Raw genomic sequence first — 10417 nt, 5'->3', positions numbered from 1 at the left:
GCGTGGCGGTCTATCACATTGCCTACCAACATGGGGATCGCCAGTTTGAATCCTCGTGTTACCTCCGGCTTGGTCGGGCGTCCCCACCAACACAATTGGCTGTGTCTGTGGGTGGGAAGCCATATGTGGGCATGTGTCCTGATCGCTGCGCTAGCGCCTCCTCTGGTCAGTTGGGGCGCCTGTTCAGGGGAGAGGGAATAGCGTGATCCTCTCACGTGCTACGTCCCCCTGACGAAACTCCACAATGTCAGGTGAAAAGAAGTGGCTGGCGACTCCACGTGTATCGGAGGAGGCATGTGACAGTCTGCAGCACTCCCCGGATCGGCAGAGGGGGTGGAGCAGGGACCAGGACGGCTCGGAAGAGTGAAGTAATTGGCAGGGTACAATTGGGGAGAAAAAAGGGGGGGGATCCGGGGGGGAGGATATATATATATATATATATATATATATATACATATATATATATATATATATATATATATATATATATATGTGTGTGTGTGTGTGTGTGTGTTTCTAAATGTTGCCACAAGTAAAATAATTCAAACATGTTTCAAAATATGAATCATACAGTCATCATCCTTGTCACTGTTATCTACACCTGAAAGCATTGGGGAAGGTGCTGCAGACTTTCATTCAATGGGCAGTAATAGACAGAATTTGTGACCATCCAGGGAAGAGGAAAAGAGGAAGGCCAAAGAGGAGGTTTATGGATGTGGTGAGGGAGGACATGCAGGTGGCTGGTGTGACAGAGGAAGGTGCAAAGGACAGGAAGAAATGAAAATGGATGATCCGCTGTGGCGACCCCTAACGGGAGCAGCCAAAAGTAGTAGTAGTAGTAGTAGTGTGACCATCAACCTACATTTTATACAGAGAGCAGTTGTGACATATAAGTCGAGGGAACAGGTTTTATGATAGGATATCTTCCATAGTTACCTGTTTCTAAAAAACCCACTTGTAAAAATGCCGAATCACATCGATACGGCCAAAGCGGTCACATCAACACAGGTGTTTACAAAGAAAGATAGGCTTCATTGTTCAGGATTTACAGGCATCACATCCACCTTTTTATTCTCAAGCACAAAACCAATCTGCTCATGGTATGGATTTGATTCATCCCTTCTTATATGGAACAGTTTTTTAGTCTCACATGCCACAACAGTGTATTGCTGTGGAGACTCATTAGACTCAACAATTAACATACAAAAAGATCTATTTTAACAGTCATGAAAAGATCAGATTTCAAGCCTGAGTTTAAACTCTGAATTTTCTTCTCCTTTCAAACTTGAGCCGAGATCGGTCTCTGCTGTTAGATAATTATTTTCTGTATTTTTCCCTCTGATCCAAGATTTTACTGATAGAGATCATCTTTCCCTTCAGGAAAACCCCACAAAATGGAGACCTGCCCACCACTGAAGCATGAGGCTGTCTGCCAGATGTGTCATCAAAAAGACAAAAGTAATTGCCATGGTTAAATCCTCAATCGATGAAATAATCATTCAGTCATTGGGTCTGAAGAGTGACTGATTTCTCAACCAATTCCAGCAGACAATACAATCAAGACTGCCGCGGGGGCAAAGGTCACACTCACACATTACCATCACAGGACGTTGGACCCATGCCATCAAAATGTGTTCAAATAGGAAACGTTTAAGCACCCCCAAGCTGTGAGGTTAAACAAGGAGAGGATGGTGTGGTAAGCGGATCACAAATTGGGGTGTTCAGAGCATCTGTGGCTCCTTGTCTCTTGACATCAATGTCCTCTCTTTCAGTTCAAAAGACTTTCCAATATGCAGGCTACAGGCTAAGATGTGATTTCATATTGTTTTCCTACCTGCTTTCAGTTGAATTGCAAATATCCTAGTTTTTCTTTTTTCTTTTTTTTTGCACAGGCCTTGTTTTGTGTAATTTGTCATTCAGCTTAAAATATTATGTGACATTGACATGAATGGTGACTTTTTGTGTTAATGTCAGGTTTGACAGGGTAGTAATGGTCTCATCCGTTGATATTCATATTGCTGAATCATCATAGAGACATCTGAAATGTTTACCTGCTACATTTTAATCACTTTACAGAGGCACAAAATAGATAATTTCTCCTAATCCTCATCATGACTGTCAAAACAGTGAGAAATTACATGGAATGGGATTTTTTTTCCCCCTGGTTTAGCTGCTATTATGACGTCTCTGCTAAATCCAGTAAAACTTTCCATGTTAGGTTTCTGTGACAAAGCAACTTTTGTAGCATCGACAATAGTTTTATCTATATTCACAATTTTATTTTCAGTAATGCGTTATTGTTATCTTAGTTAATTTGTGTCTAAAGGGTTGCTTTTACTGAGGTTGAGTCAGTATTAACGACTTATTTATTGATTGTACTGTAAACCTGATTGTAGTTCCAGCTAAGCAATCTGATTGGTCAACTAGTCATTTAGAACGTGAACAACCTAACTGACAGCACACCAAGTCGTGCTTAAACTAAAAATGCCTCATCACTGTAAATATTACTCCACCATTAATTAGAACTATATGTGTTACACACATGCTAGTTTAAAAATGCATGTGTAGTTCGTGGACGTAAAAGCTATATCTGTCAATGGAAAAAAATATATTTTTAGCAGATATCTTAGTTACAAGAAGTTTGAGCTAGCAAGGCAGTTTTGAGTTTATATTTGAGGTGTTTATTAAGTTTGGGAAATCCCACTATCTAGAAAGCATTAGCTCAAGTTGTTTGGCTGACTCAACACTGCGGTCAAAGTGAGCCGTCATTTACGAAAGCCCAGTCAAGCAAACCGTGTCTGATTTTGATGCGCATCTACTGGCGATGTTACGGTAGGGGTGCTTGGCGCAGACAAAAAGGATGAGGAAAGACCCGTATTTCACTTCTGCAAAGAATTTTCGATGGGTTCATGTAGTGGAAGACCCTGGCTATGTTCATGACAAGTTTCATGTGTTTTTACTGTACAGTTTTGAGTAAATTAAAGCTAATATAAGCTCAAATTGCATTATAATACATTGATAATGTCCACACATTTGAACTGTGATAAAATAAATTCCTTAATAGTTGAGACAGAACTTTCAATATATTCATGTAGTGGACGCCTGGCTATGTCCATGACAAGTTTCATGTAATTTTACTGTACAGTTTTTGAGAAAATTAAAGCTTAAATAAGCTTGATTTACATTATAAATTTGAACTGTAATAAAACAAATTCTTTAATAGTTGACACAGAACCTTAAATGGAGTCGTGTAGTGGATGACACTGGCTATGTCCATAACAAGTTTCATGAATTTTTATTGTACAGTTTTTGAGAAAATTAAAGCTAAATTAAGCTCAAATTACATTATAATACATTAATAATCTTGTCAAATTTGAACTGTAATAAAACAAATTCCTTAATAGTTGACACAGAATTTTCAGTGGATTCATGTAGAGGACGACCCTGGCTGTCCATGACAAGTTTCATGTAATTTCATCTGTTGAACGGTAAAGTAGGTTGATTACATGGGAGTATACTGATATCTCGGATTGTTTTTCGGGTATTAGTCAGACCCCATGTACTTCCAGGGAAACTATAGCAAAAAGTTTTTTTGTTTTTTTTTTGTGTTTTTTTTAGAGCAAATTGCCCCACAATATGTATACATTTTGATTATGTCTTTTATTTTGTTGGTAACCATTGTATAATCGCATTAATACACGCGAGGATGTGCTTTGGCACTTCAGTGATGCGAAGTGGTGCCAGTAATGACACTGAAGCACACCCTCACGTGTAATGTTGCTTATTCTAACCTTCTGATTTGCTTAAATGTAAATTTATCCAAAACGTAACATCTCTTGGCTAAGCGGCACTTATATTTTTGATGCTGATTAACATACTGTTAACATACTGACACATTGTCTTCATTAGGGAATTCACATTTAAATCAATATTTCACAGTCACATTCAGTGTACACTGTAGATCATTTAGATGTTCGGTGCATATGTCTGTGCATGTGTGTACAAGATTCTAAACAGTTATCCTACATTTATTGTTGCTTTGTGTGGTAAAAAGAGGAAACGTTCAGCTGATTAAAATTTGCTTAAAGTCTCCAGGAATGTTCATGCCCAGTTTTTTACAAGGGTTTGCCCATTTCATGGCGATATTAATCCATCTCTCCATTATCCAAACTGCTTATCCTGCGGTCAGGGTTGTGGGGATGCTGGAGCCTATCCCAGTAGTCATTGGGAGGCAGGCAGGGAGACTGCGATGAACACTGTACATGATCTGTATATACACTTATTGTAACAGGTTTGCATTTGATAAAAAGCCATGAATTGTAGAAAAGCGTGATGTTTGTGTGCCTATGAAATGGTTGTTGTTCTTTTTAGAACTTTTCTAACACCAACAGATGCACAAAATCTTGTTTTCATCCCCTATTTCTGTCTTATAAGACTATAACTTTCCATGTGGTGGTTTCTGTTCAGAGACTCTCAGTGAAAGCAGATCTGTGCCATGAAGCGTTGATTTTTTTTCTTTTGCTTGTGAAACAAAAGAACAGTGAACCAAAACTAATCTTCTAATCACATGAGACGGTCTGCCAGTGCAGTCCACACTCCATTCTCTATGTTGCTAATCACAAATTATTCATATGAATGTCTGAATTGAAACATTATTAATATATTAAAATGGCAAGATACAATTCTTGACGTCTAGCTCCCATTAGGAGTCGCCACAGCACATCATCCATTTCCATCTTTTACAGTCCTCTGTGTCTTTCTCTGTCACACCTGCATGTCCTCCCTCACCACATCCATAAACCTCCTCTTTGGCCTACCTCTTTTCCTCTTGCCTGGCAGCTCCATCTTCAGCATCTTTCTCCCAATATACCCAGCATCTCTCCTGCACACATGTCCAACCCATCTTAATCTCACCTCTCTTGCTTTGTCGCCAAACCGTCCAACCTGAGCTGTCCCTCTAAAATATCCGTACCTAATCCAATCCGTCTTCGTCACTCCCAATGAAAAGCTTAACATCTTCAACTCTGCCACCTCCAGCTTCATCTCCTGTCTTTTCGTCAGTGCCGCCGACTCTAACCCGTACAACATATAGCTGGTCCCACTACCATCTTGTAAACTTTCCTTTCACTGTTGCTGGTACCATTCTGCTGCTGATACTCTTCTCTGACCTGCCTGCACTCTCTTCTTCACCTCTCTTCCACACTCCCCTTTACTTTGAACAGTTGACCCCAAGTATTAAACTCGTCCACATTCACCACCTCTACTCCTTGCATCCTCACCATTCCGCTGTCCTCCCTCTCGTTCACGTATATGTATTCCGTCTTGCTCCTACTGACTTTCATTCCTCTTCTCTCCAGTGCATACCTCCACCTCTCCAGGTTCTCCTCAACCTGCTCCCTACTCTCACTACAGCTCACAATATCATCCTTGAACATCAGAGTCCACAGAGACTCCTGCCTGATCTCATCTATCAACCTGTCCATCACCATTGCAAACAAGAAAGGGTTCAGAGCTGATCGTTGATGTAATCCTACCTCCACCTTGAACCCATCCGTCATTCCTACTGCACACCTCAACACAGTCACACTGCCCTCCTACTTATCCTGCACCACTCCTACATACTTCTCTGCCTCTCCCGACTTCCTCACACAATACCACACCTCTTCTCTCGGCACCCTGCCATATGCTTTCTCTAAATCCACAAAGACACAATGTAACTCCTTCTGGCCTCCTCTATACGTCTCCATCAACATTCTCAAAGCAAACATCGCATCTGTAGTGCTCTTTCCTGGCATGAAACCATACTGCTGCTCGCTAATCGTCACCTCTCTTCTTAATCTAGCTTCTTTTACTCTTTCCCATATCTTCATGCTGTGGCTTATCAACTTTATACCTCTGCAGTTGCTACAGCTTTGCACATCACCCATATTCTTGAAAATCGATACCAATACACTTCTTCTCCACTCCTCAGGCATCCTCTCCCTTTCCAAAATTGTGTTAAACAATGTAGTTAAAAACTCCACTGCCATCTCTCCTAAACATCTCCATGCCTCCACAGGTATGTCATCTGGACCAACTACCTTTCCACTCTTCATCCTCTTCATAGCTGCCCTCACTTCCTCCTTGCTAATCCACCACACTTCCTGATTCACTATCCCCACATCATCCAACCTTCTCTCGCTCTCATTTTCTTCATTCATCATCCCCTCAAAGTACTCCTTCCACCTTCTCAGCACACTCTGCTCGCTTGTCAGCACATTTCCACTTCTATCCTTGATCGCCCTAACTTGCTGCACATCCTTCCCAGCTCGGTCCCTCTGTCTAGCCAATTGGTACAAGTCCTTTTCTCCTTCCTTAATATCCAACCTCTCATACAACTCACCATACACCTTCTCCTTTGCCTTTGCCACCTCTCTATTTGCTTTAGTCTGCATCTCCTTGTACTCCTGTCTGCTTTCTTCATCTCTCTGACTATCCCACTTCTTCTTTGCCAACCTCTTCCTCTGTATACTTTGCTGTACTTCCTCATTCCACCACCAAGTCTCCTTGTCTTCCTTCCTCTGTCCAGATCACACACCAAGTACCTTCCTAGCTGTCTCCCTCACTATTTCTGCAGTGGTTGCCCAGCCATCCGACAACTCTTCACTACCACCCAGTGCCTGTCTTAACTCCTCCCTGAACTCCACACAACAGTCTTCCTTCTTCAACTTCCACCATTTGATCCTTGGCTCTGCCTTCACTCTCTTTCGCTTCTTGATCTCCAAAGTCATCCTACAGACCACCATCCAATGCTGCCTAGCTATGTTCTCCCCTGTCACCACCTTGCAGTCTCCAATCCCTTTCAGATTGTGCCTCCTGCGTAAGATATAGTACACGTGTGCACTTTTCTCCACTCATACGTCCCTGTGTTCCTCCCTCTTCTTGAAATATGTATTTACCACAGCCATTTCCATCCTTTTCACAAAATCCACCACCATCTGTACTTCCACATTTCTCTCCTTGACACCATACCTACCCATCACCTCCTCATCACCTCTGTTCCCTTCACCAAAATGTCCATTGAAGTTCACGCCAATTACCACTCTTTCCTCCTTGGGTACCCTCTCCACCACGTCATCCAACTCACTCCAGAATTCTTTCTCTTCCATCTCACCCCCAACTTGCGGGGCATATACGCTGATAACATTCAGCAACACACCTTCAATTTCCAGCTTCAGACTCATCACTCTGTCTGACACTCTTTTCACCTCCAACACACTCTTGACATACTCTTCCTTCAGAATTACCCCTACCCCATTTCTCCTCCCATTTGCACCAACGTAGAAGAGTTTGAACCTACCTCTGATGCTTCCTGGCCTTACTCCCCTTCCACTTGGTCTCTTGCACACACAGTATACCTACCTTTCTTCTTTCCATCATATCAGCCAGCTCTCTCCCTTTACCAGTCATAGTGCCAATATTCAACTCCGACTCTCACCTCCACACTCCTACCCTTCCTCCTCTCCTGTTGCCTCTGGACACGCCTTCCCCTTTGCCAGTAGCATTGTTTCCACTGGCATCCTGCTGGCCAACAGTACTAGTGGTGAAAATGGGCTTCCATAAATGTGAGGCCCTACCCTACACAAAAAAAGAGAGAGAGAAGAGAAAAAAGTGATTCAAGTTGGTTTGCATCATTAATTTTTTTGACTTAAATGCATTATGTGCACTTTCAGAATCATGGACAGCTCAACATAGAAATAATCCAAGCAATTCATTCCCTTAATTAAAAACTGAAACAACTAGAAGAGTGCACTCAGAAGAGTGCAGATCCCTGCCAGGCGTATCTCCCCTTCTCTGGTGCACGGACTTTACCTCTTTTTTCATCTGCCGGGAGAACGGAAAATATGGAGGCACTGCCTGTGTATCCACCCTTCTCCAGTGCTTAGACTTAGGCAAAAAAAAACAAAAACAGCTGAGGAGTTAGCACTCAACTGCAGTATAAAACAGTTTTATTCAGAAGTTTTGAATCTTCACAGCCACGAGAGGTCATGAATCATTCAGTTGTAACTATGCACAAAAAGTATTAGGCTGACAAGCTGAGTAGTATGTGAGAACAGCAGCAGACAGATACAAACACACACGGACAGATAAGCCCAGTTTTCTTGCCATTATAAGGCTTTTGCGAAGCACCGAAGTCATTTGAACGGGAAGTATGGAGAAAAAAAAGGTTTTTATATGTTCCGGAAACCCAGTCAGGTCAGCTTTGGCCTCAGACGAGAGCGAGCGAGAGAGAGAGAGAGAGAGAGAGAGAGAGAGAGAGAGAGAGAGAGAGAGAGAGAGAGAGAGAGAGAGAGAGAGAGAGAGAGAGAGAGAGAGAGAGAGAGAGAGAAAGCACTGTGCTGAGTCACTCACGGCCAGGACATTCCAATAGAAAACTAGACCTGCAGCCAGGTATTAATGGGGTCCAAGCCGCCTGCGCAGGTCACACCCGGGGGCTCAGAGCACACACAAGTGGAGGAATGTTTCATCAGTCTCAGCTGACTGATAGTTTATAAGGGTGGGGATACCTGCAGTCAGCTGAGACTGAAGGGGCCACTTAGACGACTGATGAAAGGTTTCTCTCAGTAAATGTTGTGTACAGATGAACTGGTTCAACTTGCTGAGATGTTCAGTGTGGGAGTTACAGGCAAAAACACGCTTACCTTGATTGTCACGCTACCTGCTGGTGGACATGTGTCATTTTTTGTGTCTGACATGTGTACCATTCTATACCTCCCCTGAAAATGTAACATACATAACTTTTACAGTGTATGCTGCAGTGTCACATTTACCGATGGAACAACAACAACAACAACAATAATAATAATGGCGGCACGGTGGTGCAGTGGTTAGCGCGGTCGCCTCACAGCAAGAAGGTCCTGGGTTCGAGCCCCGGGGTAGTCCAACCTTGGTGGGTCATCCCGGGTTGTCCTCTGTGTGGAGTTTGCATCTTCTCCCCGTGTCTGCGTGGGTTTCGTCTGGGGGCTCCGGTTTCCTCCCACAGTCCAAAGACATGTAGGTCAGGTGAATCAGCCATACTAAATTGTCCCTAGGTGTGTGTGTGTGTGTGTGTGTGGGCCCTGTGATGGCCTGGCGGCCTGTCCAGGGTGTCTCCCCGCCTGCTGCCCAATGACTGCTGGAATAGGCTCCAGCGACCCTGAGAGCAGGATAAGCGGTTCAGATAATGGATGGATGGATAATAATAATCTGAGCAATTGCAAAAGGGTTCCCAGCACCGCTGGTACTGAGAGCCACGTTACTTTGCAACGCATGGCCCCAAACCCCCTCTGCTTGGACCTCTAATAAAACAATCAAACTACTTTTGTCACTGACACTCACTCGCGTCACACTCAGTTAGGACGCAGTGTAAAGCCAAGCAATCCAGCATCCACTAGTTCTGCCTGTCTATGAGGTTTTGGAGTCATAGCCTGTTTTGTTTTTTCAACCTTTTTTCCCCCTTACCTGACTTTGTCGGATCCGTTCGCGTTTGGACTGAAAACCCGGTAACTCGAACTTGTGCTTTGAACCTGTTTTGCTTGTCTTCCTGGCCCTTGCATATATCTGGTAGTCTGTTCGGACTGACTCCCTGTGTACTGACCCCTGCCTGTTTGGTCATTAAACTGGCTGTTACTGTAAACCTCCCTGTCTGCGAATCCTGCATTCGGGTTCGAACCTAACACCCGGCAGGGGTCGGACGCAAGGCAGGAACCCATCATGGACAGAACACCAGTCCATTGCAGGAAACACATTCTCACCTACTGGCAAACTAGAGTGAAACCAGCATGTCCTCCACCTCTGGGGAGGAAACCTTGAGACTTGCCAGTTTTTCGATATTATAACATTAAGGTCGAAAGACTTTCTAATTCCCCAACAGGGGAAACTCGCCACAATGCTTCAAACCTGAAAGCAGACAAGCTTACAATATTTATTTGAGATTATGTGAACAGTTTTAAGTGGGATCCCAAGTGGATATGGGAGCATCTACAATGACTGAAGGGCAATGAATTGAGACACCCCAGAGATACATTGGCAAGGACACATTTATTTCACAGCCTAATTATCTTCCATAGCTTCAGTGATCACTATGCCATTTCTTTTGCAGGCTCTTAATAGCCTGGTCAGTAATACATTTGAGAGCTTTTCTTTTCTCAGAGTGTCCTGTAGAACTTTTCTTAATGCAGAAGGACGCAGTGCACCTCAAATTAGGTCAGGTAGGATGATGGGTGTGAAATAAAAGTAATTTAGATTATTATTCCAAACATGTGTTTTGTAGACTTTCTTAGTTCTGCAAGCAAAACGTGGCCTTTTCCCTTTTCTGATTAAATAAGTAATTTTGCGTCCTGGTAGCGTTGGTAGAGATCCCCATGTTTGCAGGCAACGCTACAAACACGGGGATCGT

The sequence above is a fragment of the Lampris incognitus genome, chromosome 9 (assembly GCF_029633865.1).
Source record: "Lampris incognitus isolate fLamInc1 chromosome 9, fLamInc1.hap2, whole genome shotgun sequence".
NCBI classification, from domain to species: domain Eukaryota; kingdom Metazoa; phylum Chordata; class Actinopteri; order Lampriformes; family Lampridae; genus Lampris; species Lampris incognitus.
Note: the sequence above shows the minus strand (reverse complement) of the source record.